Genomic DNA, 23,872 nt, shown 5'->3' on the forward strand with positions numbered 1-23,872 from the left:
GCAGTGACGATATATATTATACAATCAATGCCACCCCCTCACTTTACTATAGGATGCTGCCTGAGTTCAGGGGGCTCTAGACTTCATACAGGTTGTGTCCATGGGGCTTCCTATAGGGCTGGGATATTGGCAGTGGCGGATCCACATATGGGCGTGAAAAAAAACTCTCCAGGGCTGCTGCCGGCCGCATTCTAGCGGTCATCGGTCCCACGTGCTGATGAAGAGGAGGGGGGGATGTGCAGGGGGAGACAATTGCGGCCAGGGAACAGGGCCACAGAACATCAGCTGTAGAGAGCAGATTGTCAGAGATTGTGATTGGCAGGTGCAGGAGTCTCCCTGACATTCAGCTCCTCTGTGCTGCTGTACACTGTCCCTCCTGTTTAAACCTCCAGCAGCTGCCTGATAACGGCAAAACTGAAACTAGAGGGTGAAGGACCTGTGGTGACGTCACAGTCACATGATTAAGGTCCTGAAGGCTGCCAGAGACAAGCACCGCAGAGGAAGAGACTGGTAAGTGTGTGTGTGTGTCATAATGTAAGTCTATATAGTGTGTGCTGTGTATATAGTGTGTGCTGTGTATATAGTCTATATAGTGTGTGCTGTGTATATAGTGTGTGCTGTGTTTATAGTGTGTACTGTGTATATAGTGTGTGCTGTGTATATAGTGTGTGCTGTGTATATAGTGTGTGCTGTGTATATAGTCTATATAGTGTGTGCTGTGTATATAGTGTGTACTGTGTATATAGTGTGTGCTGTGTATATAGTGTGTGCTGTGTATATAGTGTGTGCTGTGTATATAGTCTATATAGTGTGTGCTGTGTATATAGTGTGTGCTGTGTTTATAGTGTGTGCTGTGTATATAGTGTGTGCTGTGTATATAGTGTGTGCTGTGTATATAGTGTGTGCTGTGTATATAGTGTGTGCTGTGTTTATAGTGTGTGCTGTGTATATAGTGTGTGCTGGGTATATAGTGTGTGCTGTGTATATAGTGTGTGCTGTGTATAGTCTATATAGTGTGTGCTGTGTATATAGTGTGTGCTGTGTATATAGTGTGTGCACTGTGTATATAGTCTATATAGTGTGTGCTGTGTATATAGTGTGTGCTGTGTATATAGTCTATATAGTGTGTGCTGTGTTTATAGTGTGTGCTGTGTATATAGTGTGTGCTGTGTATATAGTCTATATAGTGTGTGCTGTGTATATAGTGTGTGCTGTGTATATAGTCTATATAGTGTGTGCTGTGTATATAGTGTGTGCTGTGTATATAGTGTGTGCTGTGTATATAGTGTGTGCTGTGTATATAGTGTGTGCTGTGTATATAGTGTGTGCTGTGTGTATATAGTGTGTGCTGTGTTTATAGTGTCTGTAATGTAAGTCTATATAGTGTGTGCTGTGTATATAGTCTATATAGTGTGTGCTGTGTATATAGTGTGTGCTGTGTATAGTCTATATAGTGTGTGCTGTGTATATAGTGTGTGCTGTGTATATAGTGTGTGCACTGTGTATATAGTCTATATAGTGTGTGCTGTGTATATAGTGTGTGCTGTGTATATAGTCTATATAGTGTGTGCTGTGTTTATAGTGTGTGCTGTGTATATAGTGTGTGCTGTGTATATAGTCTATATAGTGTGTGCTGTGTATATAGTGTGTGCTGTGTTTATAGTGTCTATAATGTAAGTCTATATAGTGTGTGCTGTGTATATAGTGTGTGCTGTGTTTATAGTGTCTATAATGTAAGTCTATATAGTGTGTGCGTGTAGTGTGTGTGGTTTGAATATATAGTGTGTGGTGTTAGTGTGAATTGTATATAGGGTGTTTAATCTCACATTTTTTGTGTGCAAAATAATTTCCCACCCATAGAGCCCTCTGCAGTAAGTCAGATGCTGAGAACGCCCCCTGCAGTGTAATCTCCCCCATAGAGCCCTCAGTAGTTATTATACTGAGGGGGGGTCAGAGCGTTTGATTGACTGTTGAGGGTTCTATAGGGGAATAACTCCTTCCCCCCCAAAGCCATAAGGGCGGATTTACACGAACATGTAATACGTCCGTGAAAAGCACGCGCGTCATACGGACCTATGTTAGTCTATGGGGAAGTGCAGACTGTCAGTGATTTTTGTGCAGCGTGAGTCCGCTGCTTAAAACTCACGACATGTCCTATATTTCTGCGTTTTTTGCGCATCACCACCCATTGAACTCAATGGGTGCGTGAAAATCACGCATGCCACACGGAGGCACCTCCGTGGGACGTGCGTGATTTGCTCAACAGCAGTAAAACTATGATTGCAAACAGAAAAGCATCAGGTGCTACAAACATACAAACAGAGTGTCATAATGATGGCGGCTGCGCGAAAGGCACGCAGCCGCGCATCATATGGTGATGACACACGGAGCTGTTAAGTGCCTTTTGCGCGCGCAAAACGCCGCACTTTTTGCGTGCGCAAAACGCACACGCTCGTGTAAATCCGCCCTAAGTGTCAGACGCTTAGACCCTCCCATAGGGCACTCAGCAGTCAGTCAGATGCACTGGGGAGGGGTGTCTGACTGCTTAAAGGGTAACTAACGAAACTTTTTTTTTAAAATTACATGTCATAGTCACATGTCAAATGTTCTAATCGGTGGGGGTCCGGGCACTGAGACCCCACCAATCGCTGAAACAAAGTGGCAGAAGCGCTCAGGTGAGTGCTGTGCCACTTTGTTTCTGATCGTCTTTCCTCTGATAGCCGAGCATGCGGTGTATGGGCACAACAGAAAGTCTATGAGTCCGTACACCGCGCCGAGGAAAGACAATCAGAAATTAAGTGGTACAGCGCTCACCCGGGCACTCCTGCTGCTTTGTTTTAGTGATCGGTGGTGGTCTCAATGCTGGGACGCCCATCAATCAAAACTTCTGACATATCACTCTCACTATGACACGCCAAATGTTTTTTAAATGTTTAGTTACCTCTTGGGGACTGAATTTATTGGTTTGAGTTAATGTATGGGCCTGGGTCTTAATTTTTTTAGAGGTCTGGGGTATAAGACAATTTATGGTGTTTATTTCTGAATTTGTATGTTGCTATAGACGCTGAAAATGGCTACAGAATCAAGGGGAAAAGATTTCTCATCAGGAAACTCTGCAGTCATCAGGAGAAGTCGCCATAACGGTCTGTGTCAGATGGAGAAGAAAAGAGAACGACCCATCAGTGAAGACATCTCCTGTGTCATTGCATTTATAGATCTGTCCCCTCTCCTGACATGTCTGTTATCGGAATTCCTTGTATTCCACATAAAGTCTTTGTGTACCCAGGGCTAATAGACAAATGAGTGTTACCATTCTGCTTGTCAGGAGGATGTGTCCCTACACAGTGTGATACTGTCAGCGATGGTTGGAGACTGTCAGTATGTAGGGACACAGCCCTTTGACAAGGGGAATCGTAGCACCCATTTGCCAGTGCTCACACAGAAAGGTGGTGTTTAATATAGACACGGTGTGGCAGGGCGGTAGTGGAGAAGGGGGCCCAAGCTTGTGGAACAGCCCAGTGCCCATGGTTTACCTAATCCGCCACTTGACCTGCCTAAGTAGAGTCGTGTGTTAATGAACCTTCCCTTACCCCATCCTATCCCCCCACCCCCACTTTTAGGAAAGACACGTGACACCGAGGTTGGATGTGAAATGGCCACAGCAGCCGTTTATTAATTTCACAGTTTTATAAAAACAATTTAAATCCGAAACCTTCGGATAACTAGTTAGGAATCCACCAGAGAATTCCTTCTAATAATTCACATGACCCAACATGGGTCAGAATCGTAAATAACAATTTAACGTTAACATTAACCCGAGCAGAGGAAGTCCTTGAAGCCCTTTCAGATATTCCTTTTTTAAGAACACACCGAGTTAGCCATCTGCAAACCACCAATTACCTCCAGCCGTAAACCAGCTCGGAAGCACCGTTCACCTCTGCAGATGGCTCCAACCACTAGAAGTCCACTTCAAGGGGATAACACCGATGAAGCCCTCAAGTGATATACCGACCACTAGAAGTCCACTTCAAAGGGATAACACCCGATGAAGCCTTCAAGTGATATACCTTCCACCAGAAGACCACTTCAAAGGGATAACACCCGATGAAGTCTTCAACCATGTACCTTTTTTGGGGGACGCATACCCCCGATGCGACCCCCCCACCATTTTGTACTGACTGGCCTCAAGGACTCCCCCCGCCAGCTGCCATGACAACAGAACCTACTCCGGAAAAAGGAAAAACATGTTAAATAAGCACACAAATAAAACACAACACTCATAGACGGACGTACATAAAGACCCACAAAGTAACAAACCAAGGGCGGGGGGTGGGAGCTTGTCTTCCCTGTGCTACTCCTCCCGCTGCTTCCGGCTCAATGCCGAAAACAGCGGGAAGCGCAGCAACGGCCCCCTGACTCCTCCTTGTCCCCCCCTCCGACTCCCTCCAACTCTCCCTCACCTGTTAACCCTTTCCCTACCAGGGAGGTCATGGAGGCTTCCCCTTAAGCCCTGCAGGCTGCGTCCAGCCCCTTCTTGACCTGCCTAAGTAGAGTCGTGTGTTAATGAACCTTCCCTTACCCCATCCTATCCCCCCACCCCCACTTTTAGGAAAGACACGTGACACCGAGGTTGGATGTGAAATGGCCACAGCAGCCGTTTATTAATTTCACAGTTTTATAAAAACAATTTAAATCCGAAACCTTCGGATAACTAGTTAGGAATCCACCAGAGAATTCCTTCTAATAATTCACATGACCCAACATGGGTCAGAATCGTAAATAACAATTTAACGTTAACATTAACCCGAGCAGAGGAAGTCCTTGAAGCCCTTTCAGATATTCCTTTTTTAAGAACACACCGAGTTAGCCATCTGCAAACCACCAATTACCTCCAGCCGTAAACCAGCTCGGAAGCACCGTTCACCTCTGCAGATGGCTCCAACCACTAGAAGTCCACTTCAAGGGGATAACACCCGATGAAGCCCTCAAGTGATATACCGACCACTAGAAGTCCACTTCAAAGGGATAACACCCGATGAAGCCTTCAAGTGATATACCTTCCACCAGAAGACCACTTCAAAGGGATAACACCCGATGAAGTCTTCAACCATGTACCTTTTTTGGGGGACGCATACCCCCGATGCGACCCCCCCACCATTTTGTACTGACTGGCCTCAAGGACTCCCCCCGCCAGCTGCCATGACAACAGAACCTACTCCGGAAAAAGGAAAAACATGTTAAATAAGCACACAAATAAAACACAACACTCATAGACGGACGTACATAAAGACCCACAAAGTAACAAACCAAGGGCGGGGGGGTGGGAGCTTGTCTTCCCTGTGCTACTCCTCCCGCTGCTTCCGGCTCAATGCCGAAAACAGCGGGAAGCGCAGCAACGGCCCCCTGACTCCTCCTTGTCCCCCCCTCCGACTCCCTCCAACTCTCCCTCACCTGTTAACCCTTTCCCTACCAGGGAGGTCATGGAGGCTTCCCCTTAAGCCCTGCAGGCTGCGTCCAGCCCCTTCTTGACCTGCCTAAGTAGTGTCGTGTGTTAATGAACCTTCCCTTACCCCATCCTATCCCCCCACCCCCACTTTTAGGAAAGACACGTGACACCGAGGTTGGATGTGAAATGGCCACAGCAGCTGTTTATTAATTTCACAGTTTTATAAAAACAATTTAAATCCGAAACCTTCGGATAACTAGTTAGGAATCCACCAGAGAATTCCTTCTAATAATTCACATGACCCAACATGGGTCAGAATCGTAAATAACAATTTAACGTTAACATTAACCCGAGCAGAGGAAGTCCTTGAAGCCCTTTCAGATATTCCTTTTTTAAGAACACACCGAGTTAGCCATCTGCAAACCACCAATTACCTCCAGCCGTAAACCAGCTCGGAAGCACCGTTCACCTCTGCAGATGGCTCCAACCACTAGAAGTCCACTTCAAGGGGATAACACCCGATGAAGCCCTCAAGTGATATACCGACCACTAGAAGTCCACTTCAAAGGGATAACACCCGATGAAGCCTTCAAGTGATATACCTTCCACCAGAAGACCACTTCAAAGGGATAACACCCGATGAAGTCTTCAACCATGTACCTTTTTTGGGGGACGCATACCCCCGATGCGACCCCCCCACCATTTTGTACTGACTGGCCTCAAGGACTCCCCCCGCCACAGCGAAACAGGCCTTGACCACCTTAAGCCTGTGAGTTCCGCCACACCACCACCGCCCTTTCTATTCCTTCTGCTATCGCCAAGCTCCAAAGATCAATGCCAACCTCGGTCAGATGAACCCCGTCACTCCTCCAGAAATTCCCCACTCCTGACTCCAAATCCCTGTGCCTCACGCAAATGCCCCCGTTTTTTGCCACAAAAGGGGACACCGCCCGATTAACTTTAATGCGAGCCTTATTGACTCTCTCCACAGACCTAGCCAACCGCCAATGTTTCCTTGAGACTATGTCCGACCACACCATTACCAACTTGGGATAAGAAACCCACAAACACAACATATCGTGTTTGATATCCCGCACCAACTCACGAAAGGGGCGGACTCCTAAGTCATTCCCACCCACGTGCAACACTAAGACCTCCGGAACCCTATCAAGCCGGGCATATGTCTGCAATTCCGCCAACACCCTGCTCCAAGACATACCTCTAAATCCCAGCCAATGCACAACCGCATCCTGTCGCGGAATGCGCAACTGGCGACCGTCCGGGCGGACGTCCGCCCTCAAAGCCCCTCAGTGCACGTAAGAATGACCCAGCAACCACACCAAACACGGAGGCGAATCTGAAACGGAAAAAACAATTAGACACCACCATATAACATTTCTTAAGCGTTAACAACAAACCTCATAACATATGGGGGCGGACATAGGACTTAAATCTGTTGGACTCCCAACGACCAATACGCCGCACCCCTTCATCATCCAACCCCCAGCGCCCCGCTTCTGTTGCTGCGCCAATCCTGAAGGAATGAGATGAATATGAGCCCGCCGCGACACCAACCGCCGTCAAACATTTTTTAAATACAGCTCCAAACTGAAAACGACCCGTCCACATGACGTAACAAAGGCAAATCTGGAGACCCCCCTTTCGGCTTAAAACTCTGCATGCACTCTACTGGGCACATAATCGACCCCGGGAGGGCGAACAAAACTATCAGCTTACCCTTCCCTAATTGGTCAGTTTTCGACCGACGCAACCATACCTCCAGGCGATCTGCGAATAGGCTCACCTCCCCAGATCTCAGCCCCCCTGCCTGTTTGGTACTTGGCGACACCAACTCGCCTATCCTAAATGCCCCAAAGAACACTAACGAAAAAGCTAACCGAAACAAATCCATTTCGTCTGAAGAACGACAGACCGATGCTAATGAACCGCCCAACGCGCTAAGCAAAGCAAACGACACAGGCCTTCTACTATCCGCCTCCACTCTACCTCGGCGCAACCCCTTCAAAGCCTGCAACACCAGAAATTCCTTTGATACATCCTGAAAGCCTCGCAACTTAAAACCAAACGCCACTGCAGATATGAACCGGTTCACCTTTGCCACTGAAAACCCCGCCTCCCAGGCGTCCCCTAACCAGTACAAAAGTGCCACCAACCTGTCTCTATCCGTATTGACGTCACCCAACTCTCTTACCCACTCCTCCCACTGCCTCCAACAAGCAGCATAAGCACTCCACGTCGTGCGCGCCAAAGACCTTTGTAACAGTTGTTCTACGGGACCGAGACCAGATCCCAAAGATGTTCCGGACAAGCCAAACCGAGACGTTCCGCTCCCGGTGCCAATTGCCGAAACCGGTCCCACTGCGAGCGAGAAAGAGCATCAGCGATACAATTCCGTACTCCCGGCACATGCACCGCCACCACCCACGCGTTCAACGACAAACACACCAACACTAAATGTCGCAACAATTGAACTACCGGAGGAGAGGACGCCGTGATGTTATTAATGGCCAGCACCACCCCCATGTTGTCGCAGTAAAAACGAACCTTCTTATCCCTGAGCCTGTCCCCCCAAATGGTAGCCGCCACCACGATGGGGAACAGCTCGAGCAGGGCCAGATTCCGCGTGAGTCCACTGGACACCCAACTAGCCGGCCATTGACCTGCGCACCACGGACCTCCCCCGTAAGCTCCAAAACCGCCCGCCCCAGCCGCATCCGTAAAAATATTCAAATCACTCGTATCCTGCGCTGGGGCCATCCATAGCGAGCGACCATTGTACTGGCCCAAGAAGTCATCCCAAACCTGAAGATCAGCTCGGTGCTCCTCCTTGAGCCGCACAAAATGATGCGGCACACGCACTCCCGCCGTTGCCGCCGCCAACCTTCTACCAAACACCCTCCCCATTGGCATAATCCGGCAGGCGAAATTCAACTTCCCCAGCAGCGACTGAAGCTCCCGCAGCGTCATTTTCTTCAGTCTACAAGCCCGCCGTACCTCCAGCCTCAAAGCACCCAACTTATCCGCAGGGAGACGACACTCCATTGCCACCGAATCTATTTAAATTCCCAAAAAACAAATCGTCGCTACCGGGCCCTCCATTTTTTCTGGCGCCAAAGGGATCCCAAAATCCCTCGCCACCTTCTGTAGTGCATAAAGCAAATTACCGCAAACCGGCGAACCCCCCGGGCCAACGCACAAAAAATCATCTAAGTAATGGATCAACGAGTCGACCCCGGATACTCCCCTCGTTACCCACTCCACGAAGCTACTAAACGCCTCGAAGTATGCACAAGAAAGGGAACACCCCATCGGAAGGCACCGATCCACGTAAAAAGCCCCATTCCAAAAACAACCCAACAGCCGTTGGCTTTCTGGATGAACTGGCAACAACCTGAACGCCGCCTCGATGTCGGTTTTTGCTAGCAGCGCACCTGGACCTGCAGCCCGCACTAAACCCACCGCCTTATCGAATGAGGTATAGACTACGGAGCACAACTCGTGATCAATCCCGTCATTTACCGACGAACCCTTGGGATACGATAAGTGTTGAATCAAACGAAATTTTCCGGGCTCGCGCTTAGGAACAATACCCAACGGGGACACAACTAAATCTTTTACAGGCGACTCAACAAAAGGCCCCGACATGCGACCCAACGAAACTTCTTTTAACAATTTTTCCGACACGACTTTGGCATGCAAGTAAGCCGATTATAAATTCCTCCGCGTAACCGGAACCTCATAAGGAGGCGGAGGAATAACAAAACCAACACAAAACCCTTCGTAAAGCAACTTAGCCGCCGCCCTATCCGGATACTCATTTAGATAAGGGGCCATCTTTTCCACCCTCACCGGTGACACCCCCTTGACCAGCCGCGGAGGACTGGTTCCCTGACCTCTTTTTTTGCAGACATTTTGCCGCCCCGTGTGATGCACCATTACACTCGGAACACACGTGCTTGAACTTGCACGTGGCCCCGAACTTACACTGGCCTTCATTAAATTGCCAGCAAAAGCCCGCCTTTCCCCCGCCGCCTTGTCCAACCTGACTAGACTGGCCTCCTTGGCCGGCGCTCCCGGGAAAGGACTGCCTAACCGGAGCCGTAACCCGTAACCAGAGAGCAATATCCTTCTGGTCCCACCGAATCGCCGGCCGAACCGCTTTCCGCTGACGGAATTGCTCATCGTATCGCAGCCACGCCTGACCCCCATACGCCCTATGAGCCTCCCCAATGGCATCAAAATAACAAAACAACGCCGAACAATTTTCCGGCGCCTTTTCCCCTATCACACTAGCCAATATGGCGAACGCCTGCGACCAATTAACGAACGTCTGCGGGATAATCCTATACCGCCGCCGTTCCTCCTCGTCCTTTTTACTCTCGTCCCGCTTGCTCTTATCCAAATTCAATTTAGCGAGCGGCATGAGAGAAAAAATCTCAACATATTCGTCCTTCCAGATCCGCTCACGCACCTCCTGCTTTAAATGCGCCCCCAACGGACCTTCGAAACAAACGTACACCTCCCCACGAGCACGGTCATCAATACGCACACGATCGCCATCTTTTTGTGCCTCGGTCTGTACCGACACCGCGACCGCCTCCCTAACCGCCAGCACGGGCCGCGCCTGTAACAATCCCACGTCCCTGGGGCCCTCCCACACTACCGCCGGGGACACTTCCGTGACTACCGGCGCCGCCGCCCGATCTAGGCGCCCGACCAGCTCCCTCAAGCAACCCACTAAATCTGCCAGACCCGCGCCATCGCGCCCGCCCGCGCCACTACCGGCCACCGATGCGACGCTAGCAGCCCCCCCGCCGACACCCGACATAAAAATCGCTGGATATGACAATGATGGAGTTACACACTCACCGGGCCGCACAGGCGCTGTGTTCCCGTCAGCCGGACCATCCTGACCTCGACGATACGCGTCCAGTTCACCTTCCTCCAGCTCTTCTCTCGCAGATGACTGGCCATCCCACCGACATCTTCGGATCGGAGATGATGAAGCGCTGACCGATGGGCCGGCAACCTGCCGCCCGACCGATGCAACCCAGACTTCCGACCGGACCTGTTGCCTCAACGTCGCTGCAGATCTAGGCGTCTGTCTCGATGATCCTGAAGAAGCCTGCCCCCTGGCCGGAACATCACCAGGCGGGGCGGCCGTACCTTGTCCTCCAAATCTTCCATCCGATGGGGGAGGGGTGACAGGGAGCCCGGCCTGCGACTCCCTGCTTACCGCCGGACCCCGTCGCGGCTTGGGATTCCTGCCAGGACGCAGGGCCTGGGAAGGGGCGGTCCTCCCAGCTGCCTGGCCTGCAGCGTCCGAGATCGGGCTCCCTCTGCGACGCCGTGTCCGCGGGACTGCCTCAGGACTGAGGCGCTCTGGAGGTCGGGACCGCCGGGAGGGACGGGCGTCATCTAGGCGTCCGTCTCGATGATCCTGAAGAAGCCTGCCCCCTGGCCGGAACATCACCAGGCGGGGCGGCCGTACCTTGTCCTCCAAATCTTCCATCCGATGGGGGAGGGGTGACAGGGAGCCCGGCCTGCGACTCCCTGCTTACCGCCGGACCCCGTCGCGGCTTGGGATTCCTGCCAGGACGCAGGGCCTGGGAAGGGGCGGTCCTCCCAGCTGCCTGGCCTGCAGCGTCCGAGATCGGGCTCCCTCTGCGACGCCGTGTCCGCGGGACTGCCTCAGGACTGAGGCGCTCTGGAGGTCGGGACCGCCGGGAGGGACGGGTCGACCCGGCCTGCGTCGCCGTCACCCCCGGCAACGCTCTCTGCCTGCTCCGAGCAGGAGCGGTTGTTGCCGACTCCCCCCCCCGCCGCCATGCTAGGAAGGGGGCCGGGGGAGGGGAGCCTGTCTCCTGCAACAGACCCCGAACGCCGGGCCTGACGTGGCAAAACGGCGTCCGGGATCCTCGCTAATGCCGCCACGGTCTCCTCCAGCCATCCGGGACCGTGGTGCACAGCAGCTGCACGCAGCTGCTCTAATAAAATTGCCTCCGACATATTTACGAGCGCGGGCAACGGGGAGCTTGTCTTCCCTGTGCTACTCCTCCCGCTGCTTCCGGCTCAATTTGTGTTTTTGACATTTATTAAAGCATTATGGGTAATATATATATATCTCAAAAGGTTTGAATATGGAGACCAAGTGGATAAAGTGAAGAGATGATATAGTTGGTTTGTGATTGGTTGGCATGTGACTGGCATATGATTGGCCACTCCCTGGCACTCTGCCTGGAATGGTATGATTTGAATTTTCTGCTCGGCCTACAGGTCAGTTGGTTAGTTGGTTGGAAGCAACTGCAGCGTCTTGATACACTCAAGGAGCTATTCAGAGATATTTGAGCCGCAAAGGCACATTTTGGGTTTTGGGGGGAGTTTTTTTTTTTGCTGTTTTTCATTCCAGGATTACACCACACTTTCCTGATCATCTACCGGTAAGTGCAGATCTTTACACACCACACGCACTACACACAGGACAGTATATACACAGTACACAAGGTATTTGATGACGGGTGTGACCTGTTCAGTCGATTGATATTTTTAGGGGCCATGTAATTTACTGATCAGTTTTCACAGAGAATTGCTGTGGACATGGAGACTGCTTCAGATGTAAATAATGTAATTCTTAACCCCTTGTGGACACAGCCCATTTTTTCAAATCTGACATGTGTCACTTTATATGGTAATAAATTTGCAACGGTTTTACTTATCTAAGCGATTCTGAGATCGGTTTCTCATGACATTGTACTAAAATTTGGTCGATAAACTCAGTATTTATTTGTAGCAAAAACAACATTTTGGGGAAATTAGCAAAAATGTTCATTTTTCAAAATGTAAATGTACCTGCTTTTAAGACAGATAGTAATACCGCACAAAATAGTTACTAGTTAACATTTCCCATGTCTATTTTATTTTTTAAAAATTTCCAAAGCCTATTTTTTTAGGGACTAGTTGAGTTCTCTAGTGGCTTTGAGGGCCTTATATATTATAAGGCCCCCCATTTCAAAAAAAACCTCTCAAAGTATTCAAAAACAGCATTTAGAAACTTTCCTAACCCCTTTGTGTTTCACAGGAATCACAGCAAAGTGGAAATGAGATTTACAAAATTCCTTTTTTTTTTTTTTTAGAAATTCATTTTAATGTATTTTTTTCTAGAACACAGGATGTTTTACTAAAGAATTGCAACTGAATATTTAGTGCCCAGGTTCGGCAGTTTTTAGGAATATCCCACCTGTGACTCTAGTGTGCTACATGACTGAAATACTGGCCTCAGAAGCAAAGGAGTACCAAGTGGATTTTGGGGCCTCCTTTTTATTAGAATATGTTTTGGGCACCATGTCAGGTTTGAAGAGGTCTTGTGGTGCCAAAACATAGGAAACACCCCCAAAAAGAGACCATTTTGGAAACTACACCCCCCCCCAACTAATTTATCTAGGGGTATAGTGAGAAATTTGATCCCACTGTTTTTTTGATAAATCTATTGGAATTAGGCCGTGAAAATCAACATTTTTTTTCTCATAGAACATACATTTAGCTCAGATTTTTACATTTAAATAAAGAATTATGGAGAAAAAGCACCCCAACATTTGTAAAGAAATGACTCCCGAGTGCGGCAATACCCCATATGTTCTCACTAACTGCTCTTTGGACACACGGCAGAGCTCAGAAAGGAAAGAGAACCATTTGGCTTTTGGAGTTCAAGTTTTGCTATAATGGTTTTTGGGTGTCATGTCGCATTTGCAAAGCCCCGAGGTACCAAAACAGTGGAAACACCCAAAAAGTGACTCCATTTGGAAAACGACACCACTTAAGGAATTCATCTATGGGTATAGTGAGCATTTAGACCCCACAGGTCTTTTGCAGAATTTGTTGGAATTAGGTCATGAAATTAAAAATATACAGTTTTTACCAATAAATTGTAGAATTTTTTCATTTTTATAAGTGATAACGGAGAAAAAGAACCCCAACATTTGTAAAGCAATCTCTTCCGAGTACGGCAATACCCCATATGTGATAATAAACTGCTGTTTGGATACACAACAGGGCTCAGAAATGCAGGAGCGCTATTTGGCATGATTTTGCAGGATTGGTATTTAGGCGCCACGGCGAATTTGCAAAGCTCCTGTGGTACAAGTACAGTAGAAACCCCTGAGAAGTGACTAAATTTTGGAAACTACACCCTTCATCTAGGGGTGTAGTGAGCATATTGACCCCACAGTTGTTTCATAGATTTTATTAGAATTAAGCAGTGAAAATAAAAAAAATATTTTTCTCAAACATATGTAGATTTAGGTCCCAATTTTTCCTTTTCATAAGGGATAATAGGAGAAAAAAACACTACCAAACTTGTTACTCAATATCTCCCGAGTATGGCAATACACTATATGTGGTCGTAAACTGCTATTTGAGCACACGTCAGGGCTCTGAAGGGATGGAGCGCCATTTGGCATTTAGAGCTCAGATTTTATTGGATTGCTGTTCGAGCGCCATGCCACATTTGCAAAGCCTTGAGGTACCAGAGTACAGTGGAAACCCCCAAGAAGTGACCCCTTTTTTTAAACTACACCCCTCAAGGCATTTATCATTTGCCTGGACATATGACAGAGCTCAGAAGTGAAAGTACCATGCCCATTTGAGTCCTATTTTGGTGATCTTCACAGCATTACCCCACAATTGCAGGGCTCCGGGATCAAATAGTGAAACACACCCCCAGAAGTGACGCCATTTTTGAAACTACACCCGATTAGGCATTTTTTTTAAGGGCTGAAGTGAGCATTTTGACACCACAAGTGTTTTTTTTTTATTAGATATTAATGCACAGCGGATGGTGTAAAGCAGAATATTTTTTTTCAACTAATTCTCTAATTATTATGCCGTGTTTCCTAGCTTTAGACACACCCTACATGTTTCCCTAATATTTTTCCTGGACATACGACAGGGATCAGAAGTGAAAAAGCACCATGCGCATTTGAGGTCATTTTGGCGATTTATGCAGCATTGGCCGACAATTGCTGGGCTCACAGGTCAAACAGTAAAACAAATCCCCAAAAAGAGACCCGTTTTGGAAACTACACCCTCAAGGCATTTATCAAGAAGAAATCAATGCGCAGGGGATGGTACAAATTGAGAATTGGAATTTTCTACTGATTCATGATGCCATTTTAGAGCACAATATATTGTGCCCAGTTTGTGCCACTGAAGACAAATACCTCATAAACTGTTCAGTGGGTTCTTCCTGGTATGGCGATGCTGATGTTTGGGCACACAGTAGGGTTCAGAAGGGAGGGAGCGCCATTTGGAGCGCAGATTTTGCTTGGTGGTTGTTCTGTTTGGGGTTTCGCTGGTGTATCAGTTTATAATTTGGGAGTATATGTATGTTTGTAAGTTGCGCGGAGTACATCAGGGTATAATAATGCAGTTAATAAATAATAATCCACATGTATCACCGCTTTGGGCCGACCTCTACAGGCAGGGTGTATTGTAGTTCTCGCCTCACCGAATCTTGCTAGGAGCTCTATAGGAGCAGGAGGGCCTTCCTCTTCTGCCGGCGGTCGACTCGGGAAACCCCCACCTGAGCTCAGCACACACTCACAAGCGGTTATGGTGAAACTACTCAACAGTTTTATTTAGGGAAAGGTAAACAAGGGCGATCAGAATAAGAATGATGCAAATAAAGAAATAAAGTGCAAATGACAGAACAGTTACAGTTCTGTGTGAATAGTGGTGGGCATGGACTATATGCCAGGCCTGGCTGGTACAACACATATCAATATTCCCTGAAATGTTATGGGGATAACAAAGGGTTAAGATACTGTCTTCACCAAACATATACAGTATATCAGTGACCCACACAGGATAATGATCACTCACCCACACTTATACTACTGGTAATAGCTGGAATACAATACAAAATTACTAATGGCTGCAGTAAGTACAAACGTTGGGGCCCTGTTGCCGTGGACGTTGGCGCACTTTTCAGGAACCGTTGGTGCACTTAGATACTGAAATTCCTCTCAAGAACAGTTCTCTCACTAAGTCCTCAATATCAGCACAATAAGTTCCAGCAATGTGTACTCACTACTTCTTGCTGCAAAGATGATATTCCCCCGGGATCCAGCTCGGGGCTGCAGCGTTCAGACGCGTGGACGACAATGGAGTGGCAGACAAAATCCTCCTGTGTTGCAGACCAGGGAACCTCCCTGGAATCAGGCTGTTTTGCAGAGGTGATGCTGCTGCAGCATTTCTTTCTCTCATACAGTGATCAGGTGGGCTGTCAGGACTGTCTGTACGTCTCTGTGCTGTGTGCCCCAGTGCAGGACTCTCTTCTCTCTGCACTCACAGTCTACCTATCTCCTGACCATGTGTCTCTCCCAAAGATGGCCACTGTCTCTCCTCCCTGCTCAGCCTTGTTCCACAATCCCCTGCTCAGCCAATCAGTGCTCCACTCTGCTGCTCCTCTCCTAGGCTGCAGGGGTATAGAGAAGCAAGTGGTGCTGGGACATGTAGTCCACTGCACTTCAGAAGAAGAAGTGCTAATGTCTGTTGAGATGAGTCCCTGCTTGGCAGTAACTGCAGCATCCCCTATACACAATGCTTTCTCTGCAGGTGTTACACACAGATATTTGGCCAGTGTCGAACTGATAAATGGTGCCCGATGTTATCCCCCTTTTGGAACACACTCTGCACATTTTCTGAGAGGCAGAATTTTTTTATATTTTCGTCAACTGAGCTGTGTGAGGGCTTATTTTTTGCGGGACAATCTGTAGCTTTTATTGGTACAATTTTGGGGTACATGCAGCTTTTTGATCACTTTTTATAAAAATGTTTGCGAAGCAAGGTGACCAAAAAACAGCAATTCTGGTATTGTTATTTTTATGGCGTTCACCATGCATTATAAATGCCATATTGAATTTATTCTGCGGGTCGATACGATTACGGTGATACCAAATGTAGATAGATTTTTTAAGTTTTACAGCGCTACCATGGATAAACTTTTTTTTTTTTTTTAAAGTATTTCTTTTTTGGGCTGCCATATGCTAAGAGCCATAACTTATTTTTGGGTCAACAAGGCTGTGTAAGGACATGTTTTTTGTGGGACGAGCTGTAGTTTATATTGGCACCATTTTGTGGTACATGCGACTTTTTGATCACTTTATATTACAACTTTTGGGAAGGCGAGGTAACTAAAAAACAGTGACTCTGGCATTGTTTTTTATTATTTATGTTTTTATGGAGTGCACCATGCGGGGAAAGTAATCTTATAGTTTTATATTTGGGGTCGTTACGGATGCGGCAATACCAAATATGTGTAGTCTTTTAGGCCCCATGCACACAAAGAAGCTTTTGCTGCCGCAGGAGAATTGCGGCCCCATTCGTTTCTATGGGGCCATGTACACAACCATGGTTTCCGTGCATGGCCCAGGTCCAGGCTCATAGAAAATAATAGACGCGGTCATGTGCATGGCCCGCGATTTGAGGGCGGCTCGCAGGTGACACTCCGCTGCCGGCCGACCCGATAATCACGGCCGTGCACATGGCTACGGTCGTGTGCATGAGGCCTTAATGTTTTCAGTTTTTTCCTATAATAAAACATCTATTATGGGGAAAAAAGCAGTATTTTGTTTATGTAACTTAAAACTTTTTTTTTTTTATTCAACATTTTTAGTAACTTCTTTTTTGTCCCACTAGGGGACTTAAAGGCCTGAAGCCCTGATCGCTATTCTAATACACTGCACTACATATGTAGTGCAGTGTAAAAGAGCTGTCATCTATTCACTGACAGCAAGCCTATTAGGTACCACCTGTGGACGGGGCCTAATAGGCTTCCGTACTTGGCAACAGGAGGCCATTGTTAGGCCTCCGGTTGCCATAGCAACCATCAGCACCCTTGCGATCGCATCACAGGGGTGCTGATATTGTACAAACCAACTAAATACTGCCATTACAGCAGAGTGTCAGCTTCTGAGCCTGCTCCATCACTGTCACGTACAGTTACGCGACAATGCGCTAATCCCTTGGCGGCAGCGACGTAACTGTACGTGACATGTCACCAAGGGGTTAATAATATATCTTCTATTTTCTCACATATATGGGGGTCACAGAAAATCAGTACAAGTATTAGATTGTGTTACAAACAAAATCACATTTTTTTACTGAGTTAAAGTCTCCCAATATGTCTCATGCCTTACAATGGTAACTTTGGAATAGATTATCTGAAAAGTTACAAAACTTTTTATATTGGCCCAGTTTTTAGAATTAGAAAACTAATTGCTTATAGTCATGGCTGGAGGCTGGGCATTACCTGGCACATGTACCCGCTTAGCATGTTAGAATTTGAACTGAAACTATTTGGGCCTCTGTAGATTTTTGCTGCAGCAGTCCTATCCATTCAGTTCTGCGCACATAACCCATAAATACTGTGCGGGGCAAGAATTTATTAAGACTGGTCTTCCAGTCCTAATAGGAAACCAGCGGAGTAAGATGCAGCTAAATTATTAAGAGGCACATGCTAGATTTACGCTATAATTTACACCAGTTTCTGGCAGAAATAATAGTAAATGCGTCTGGCCATTAAAAAAAAAGTGTCAAGAGCAACGAAAACAACCCAAAAGTTGACATTTCTCACTTTTGAGCCGTTTACGATTTTTTGACGCTAGATAACAGGCGTAGAAAAGTTGTTAAATTCCACCCTATGTTTTCACATGTGATAAGAAAAAGATAATAGTTCTAGAAAATGCTAGTAGTACTATTTCTATTCACACCACACATGGATCCTGCGGCAGGGTTGTTGGTGGAGTGATAGGACAGATCTACCAGGTCTGCACAGAACTTTATTCTTTTACAAGTGACTCTGTCATAAAGACGGACTGAAGACCCGACTGAAATGTAGAAGATGAAGCTCCAGATCTCTTAGTGCTCAATGTAGGAATGACTCCCTCCTTACACTTCACATATAAGAACACGACATATTTCTCCATGTTTAAATATCTTTATATACTATCTGTGTGTTCAGCTGCCAGCGACACACGAGCTGCCCGCTAGAGCAGAAGACGTGGAGCCGGCAAGAGAAAAAGGCAGCGACGACATGAGCACCATGAAGGCATCAGCAGTGCGGACCAGCTTCACTATAAGGGCATGACCACACATGGCGGAATTCCTCCGCAACTGTCCGCATCGATGCCGCACAGAATCTGCGTTGCAGATTCTGCAGCGGATCTGCACAAAATGTGCAGTACATTGATGCGGACTAGCTGCTGCAGACTGCGGGAAAAGTGCTTCCCTTCTCCCTATCAGTGCAGGATAGAGAGAAGGGACAGCACTTTCCCTAGTGAAAGTAAACGATTTTCATACTTACCGGCCGTTGTCTTGGTGACGCGTCCCTCTTTCGGCATCCAGCCCGACCTCCCTGGATGACGCGCCAGTCCATGTGACCGCTGCAGCCTGTGCTTGGCCTGTGATTGGCTGCAGCCGTCACTTACACTGAAACGTCATCCTGGGAGGCCGGACTGGAGACAGACGAAGGGAGTTCTCGGTAAGTATGTACTTATATGTTTTTTTACAGATACATGTATATTGGGATCGGTAGTCACTGTCCCGGGTGCAGAAACAGTTACTGCCGATCGCTTAACTCTTTCAGCACCCTGGACAGTGACTATTTACAGACGTCTCCTAGCAACGCTCCCGTCATTACGGGAGCCCCATTGACTTCCTCAGTCTGGCTGTAGACCTAGAAATACCTAGGTCCAGCCAGAATGAAGAAATGTCAAGTTAAAAAAGCAAGACGCATCCGCAGCACACATGACATGTGCATGACAGCTGCGGACTTCATTGCGGAACTTAGAATCTCCATTGAAGTCAATGGAGAAATTCCGCCATGAGTCCGCCACTGCTCCGCAACAGACAGAGCATGCTGCGGACACCAAATTCCGCTCCGCAGCCTATGCTCCGCAGCGGAATTGTACGCATCGTGTAAACGAACACTGCTAAATTAAAGTGAAAGTCAATGGAGAAACGGCTCCGCTGCGGATTAACGCTGCGGAGTGTCCGCAGCGGAATTTAAGTGGAATTCCGCCATGTGTGAACCCGCCCTAAAGGTATGTTCACACGTTGTTTAAACACTGCGGATTATACGTAACGTATTTCATTGTGGAAAATCCACAGGATATTATAGTAGCAGCAAAGTGGATGGGATTTAAACAAATCCCATCCAAAAGCAGCATAAAAAGTTCACCAAAAAGACTGAAATGTACCTGTGGTGCAGTTTTTTAATCCGCAGCATGTCAATCGCTGCTTTTCTGTTGTGCATTTTCCCTATTCAATTCAATGGGGTGGTAAAACCCGCAACAAATAGAATATGTTGCAATTTTTGCAGGGGAAAAGATGCGACTCCGTAAAAAAATTAGCAATTTAAAGGAAAAAAAAAGCTTTTTGTCGTTTAAAATGAGTCAAAAGGTTTATAGTTACGATCCACGCCTTGTCATAGCGATGCATTATTTTATTGTTCGTCATGGCTGGCCTCCTGGGATGACGTTTTATCCCATGTGACTGCTGCAGCGGTCCCATGGGCTGTAGCGTTATCCCAGGAGGCCGGACTGTAAGGACAACAGAGGGACGCGTCGCCATAACTATGGAGAACGGGCTAATTATAAGCTTTTTTTTTCTGCAGCGGAGATTACGCCCGGAAAAACTGCACCACAATTTGGTGTGTTTTTTCAGCCGGAATTCCGTGCGGGTTCCAGGGTGGATATGCTGTGTACTTTTATGCTGCGTATCCGCCCTGTGTGAAAATGGCCTTACTGTCAGGGTCTTTTATTTCTTCATATACAATGAATATATATATATATATATATATACACACATCAGATAATTGGTGTAGAAAAGTTCCACCCTATGTTTTTACATGTGATAATAAAAAGATAGTAGAAATAGTACTAGTAGCATTTTTTAGAACTATCCACACCACACATGGATCCTGCGGCAGGGTTGTTGGTGGAGTGATAGGACAGATCTACCAGGTCTGCACAGAATTTTATTCTTTTACAAGTGACTCTGTCATAAAGACGGACTGAAGACCCGACTGAAATGTAGAAGATGAAGCTCCAGATCTCTTAGTGCTCAATGTAGGAATGACTCACTCCTTGCACTCCACATACAGTATATAAACAAATATACACACACATGTATATGTATACATAAACATATATACATACACATAAGCATATATATATATATATATACACACACACACATGTACATACACACCTATATACACATATATATATACACATTTCTATACATATAAAAACTCTTACATGTTCTGAGTGATCTATGTGATATAAATGGTGCCATTTCTACGCAGACTAGCCCCTATAGAAACTGGCAAGTGCGAAACTGGTCTATCATATACCAAATTTCTACAGGGGCTAGTCTGCAGAAATGCCCAGGTTTTCAACCATATAATACTGAATAGAGAGCCATAATATCTAGTCATAATGTGACATAAGAGATTTCTCTAGTGGAGCCAGGGCAGGGGCTAGTCTACCCTCACACAGAATCAGAGCGCCTCCTGTTGTGTCTGTGACTCCTCCGAGTTTATCTCCTGCTGCCTGTCCTGCATAGAATGAATGGCTCTTGCCAGTCCAGTTCTTTTTTGTTCTGTGCCTCTGGCAGTGCATGCCGCCCTTACAAAAAGTCCCTAGCCACCCCTGCGCCACTAAGGCTGAGATCTGTGTTGTAGCCGATTACATGACGTCACAGCACCACAGAGCTCCTCCTAACTCCTGCTACACAAAGATGAAGAGATCACATGAGGGGACATGATGATACAACTGGGGGAGGTCTGATGTTGATGGAAGTGCTCTCAGCCTCCCCTGCAGTCTGCAGTTGTGACTTTTGCTAGCACTGCGCTCGCGGTCCCCGTCATTTAAAGAGGTTTGCCCATCAGGGACATTTATGGCATATCCACAGGATATGCCATAAATGTCAGATAGATGCGGGTCCATCGCTTGGTCTACACAGTGGACAGTGTGGTTATGGGGGCCTGTGGCTTAGAGCTCAGGTCACAACTGCGGCCGCTGCGACTACACCACTGGGAGTTGAGTGATATTTTTAGAATATTTTTTAAAATTCTAAATATTTTTAGCATTTTCTTGGAATGTCTCTAAAATTTAAATAAATGGAAATAAATCAAGTTAATTTATTCATTAAAAAACATTTTTTAAGTTAAAAATAAAACTAAGTACAAACTGTTCTATTGTAGCTTCCGTCACTCTTCGCTAAGAAGCACATCCTGAGGCCTGCCGAGGACTATGTAAGTTATATCAGCAGGTAATCCTATTATTACACAGAACATCTGTAAATCCACAGAAAAAAATCTCCCCAGAATAAATTTCAACCCTCATCACACACACACACGCACACACGATGTATATATATGTATATTTTATGTATATGTATTATATGTGTGTATATACTGTATGTATTATGTGTATATATATATATATATATATATATATATATACACACATACATGCACAACCACACACACACACACACACACACACACTGTATCTTTTTGACATACAGCTGCTCTGTATCCTGTATATGGAGCAGCTGTATTATGTGCTAAGACCTGAATCCTTTAGATCCGCGGGACGGACACGCAGGATCCACCTGTAATCGATCACATCTAAGTTAGGCACCTGACGCACACAGGACCTGATGGGCACAGGATTCAGCCGCACTGTATACAGGATACAGAGCAGCTGTAACTTAAAAGTAAAAATCATTTTTAATAAAAACTAATTATAAAATGGCACAAAACACACTGACTGACCTTTTTATTAAAAAAATCATTTTCAAAACGTTTAAATAGCCTTTATACAATGTTATCTTTCCAGCTCTCCAAGGATCTACAAGTGGAGGAATTTACCATGGAGAAGGTAAGAGCCTCATTTCTTGGACATCATAAAATCCTCCTAAACATGGATTGTAACATAGTAATCTCCACACAGCAGAGAATAGGAGTAAATATCCCAGAGGCCAACATGAGTGACATGTAATTCTGCAGTGTTATTATTAGCACACGGTCTTCTACTGAAAAGTGGATATGGATTGTAGCTTCACACTGACACTGATCACAAAAATCTGTTTTGTCTACTAAGGAAATTTTGTAAAGTTGCAAAATGAAGTGTAGATGAGAACTCCATACGCTCAGTTCTTTTGCTATCTTATACCCTTAACACCTTAGGGCACATTCACACGTTGCGGAATTGCTGTTGAATTCCGCTGCGGACAGTCCGCAGTGGAATTCTGCTGCAGCCGTTTTTTACATTTGTTTCTATACAGTTTTAGGAAAGTTAGTTCAGACTTTGCAGAAAATAACTGTGCGGAAATTAGGCTGCGGTGCAGAATTTCCCCTCCGCAGCATGCTCATGACGTTGCGGAGAAGCAGAATTTCACTGCGAATTTCAGCCTTTGCAATGCAAAAACTGAAATCTGTGGCAAGTCCGTTGTGATGTCTGCAACGTCTGAATTACCTGTCAAATATTCGTTGCGTAATTGCCCCAAATCTGCACCAACATTTGCAGCGGAAAAATTCTGCCACGTCTGAACGTGCTCTTAGCGTAGAATTACGTACATGCTCGCCATGGGAAGGCTCCCCATCCCGCATTCTGAAGTGCATGATTACCGCGGGAGCCCAGCTGTGACTGATAGCTGGGCTCCAACAACTGGGATTGGATAAACCTCTTTTAGGCTGGGTTCACACGACCTATTTTCAGGCGTAAACGAGACGTATTATGCCTCGTTTTACGCCTGAAAATAGTGCTACAATACGTCGGCAAACATCTGCCCATTCATTTGAATGGGTTTGCCGACGTAATGTGCAGAGGACCTGTAATTTACGCGTCGTCGTTTGACAGCTGTCAAACGACGACACGTAAATTGACTGCCTCGGCAAAGAAGTGCAGGGCACTTCTTTGCAACGTAATTTGGGCCGTTCTTCATTGAACTCAATGAAGAGCAGCTCAAGATTTACGAGCGTCACAGACGCCTCGTATATTACGAGGAGGAGCATTTACGGCTGAAACGACGCAGCTGTTTTCTTCCGAAAACAGTCTGTCATTTCAGCCGTAAATGCCTGCTATCGTGTGAACATACCCTTAAACTGAATCACTGACAGGCAGTAAAGCTTTGGTATACAGAGGAAACCAAAGTATTATATCAGCGTTCAGGAGATTGCATTGTGAAATCTCCTAGTGGGACTAAAATACTAATTTAAAGAAATAAAAAAAAATAATACAGTAAAAATATAACCATATTTTTGCATAAAAGGTGGTTTTAGTTTTAAGTGTAAGACATATATAAACATATATGGTAGCACCGCAAACGTACCGGCCT

At 46.5% G+C, this 23,872-nt stretch overlaps 1 long non-coding RNA gene across 1 annotated transcript; it reads left to right on the forward strand.

Annotated features, from left to right (window-relative positions):
• The first annotated feature begins 427 nt into the window (after nt 1-427).
• On the forward strand, nt 428-18,591 carry LOC142732858 (uncharacterized). The gene is made up of 3 exons (XR_012879703.1): nt 428-510; nt 3,062-3,197; nt 18,486-18,591. It is a non-coding gene; the product is annotated as an uncharacterized LOC142732858 (long non-coding RNA).
• The last annotated feature ends 5,281 nt before the right edge of the window (nt 18,592-23,872 follow it).

Source organism: Rhinoderma darwinii, unplaced genomic scaffold, assembly GCF_050947455.1.
Source record: "Rhinoderma darwinii isolate aRhiDar2 unplaced genomic scaffold, aRhiDar2.hap1 Scaffold_92, whole genome shotgun sequence".
Classification (NCBI taxonomy): Eukaryota; Metazoa; Chordata; class Amphibia; order Anura; family Rhinodermatidae; genus Rhinoderma; species Rhinoderma darwinii.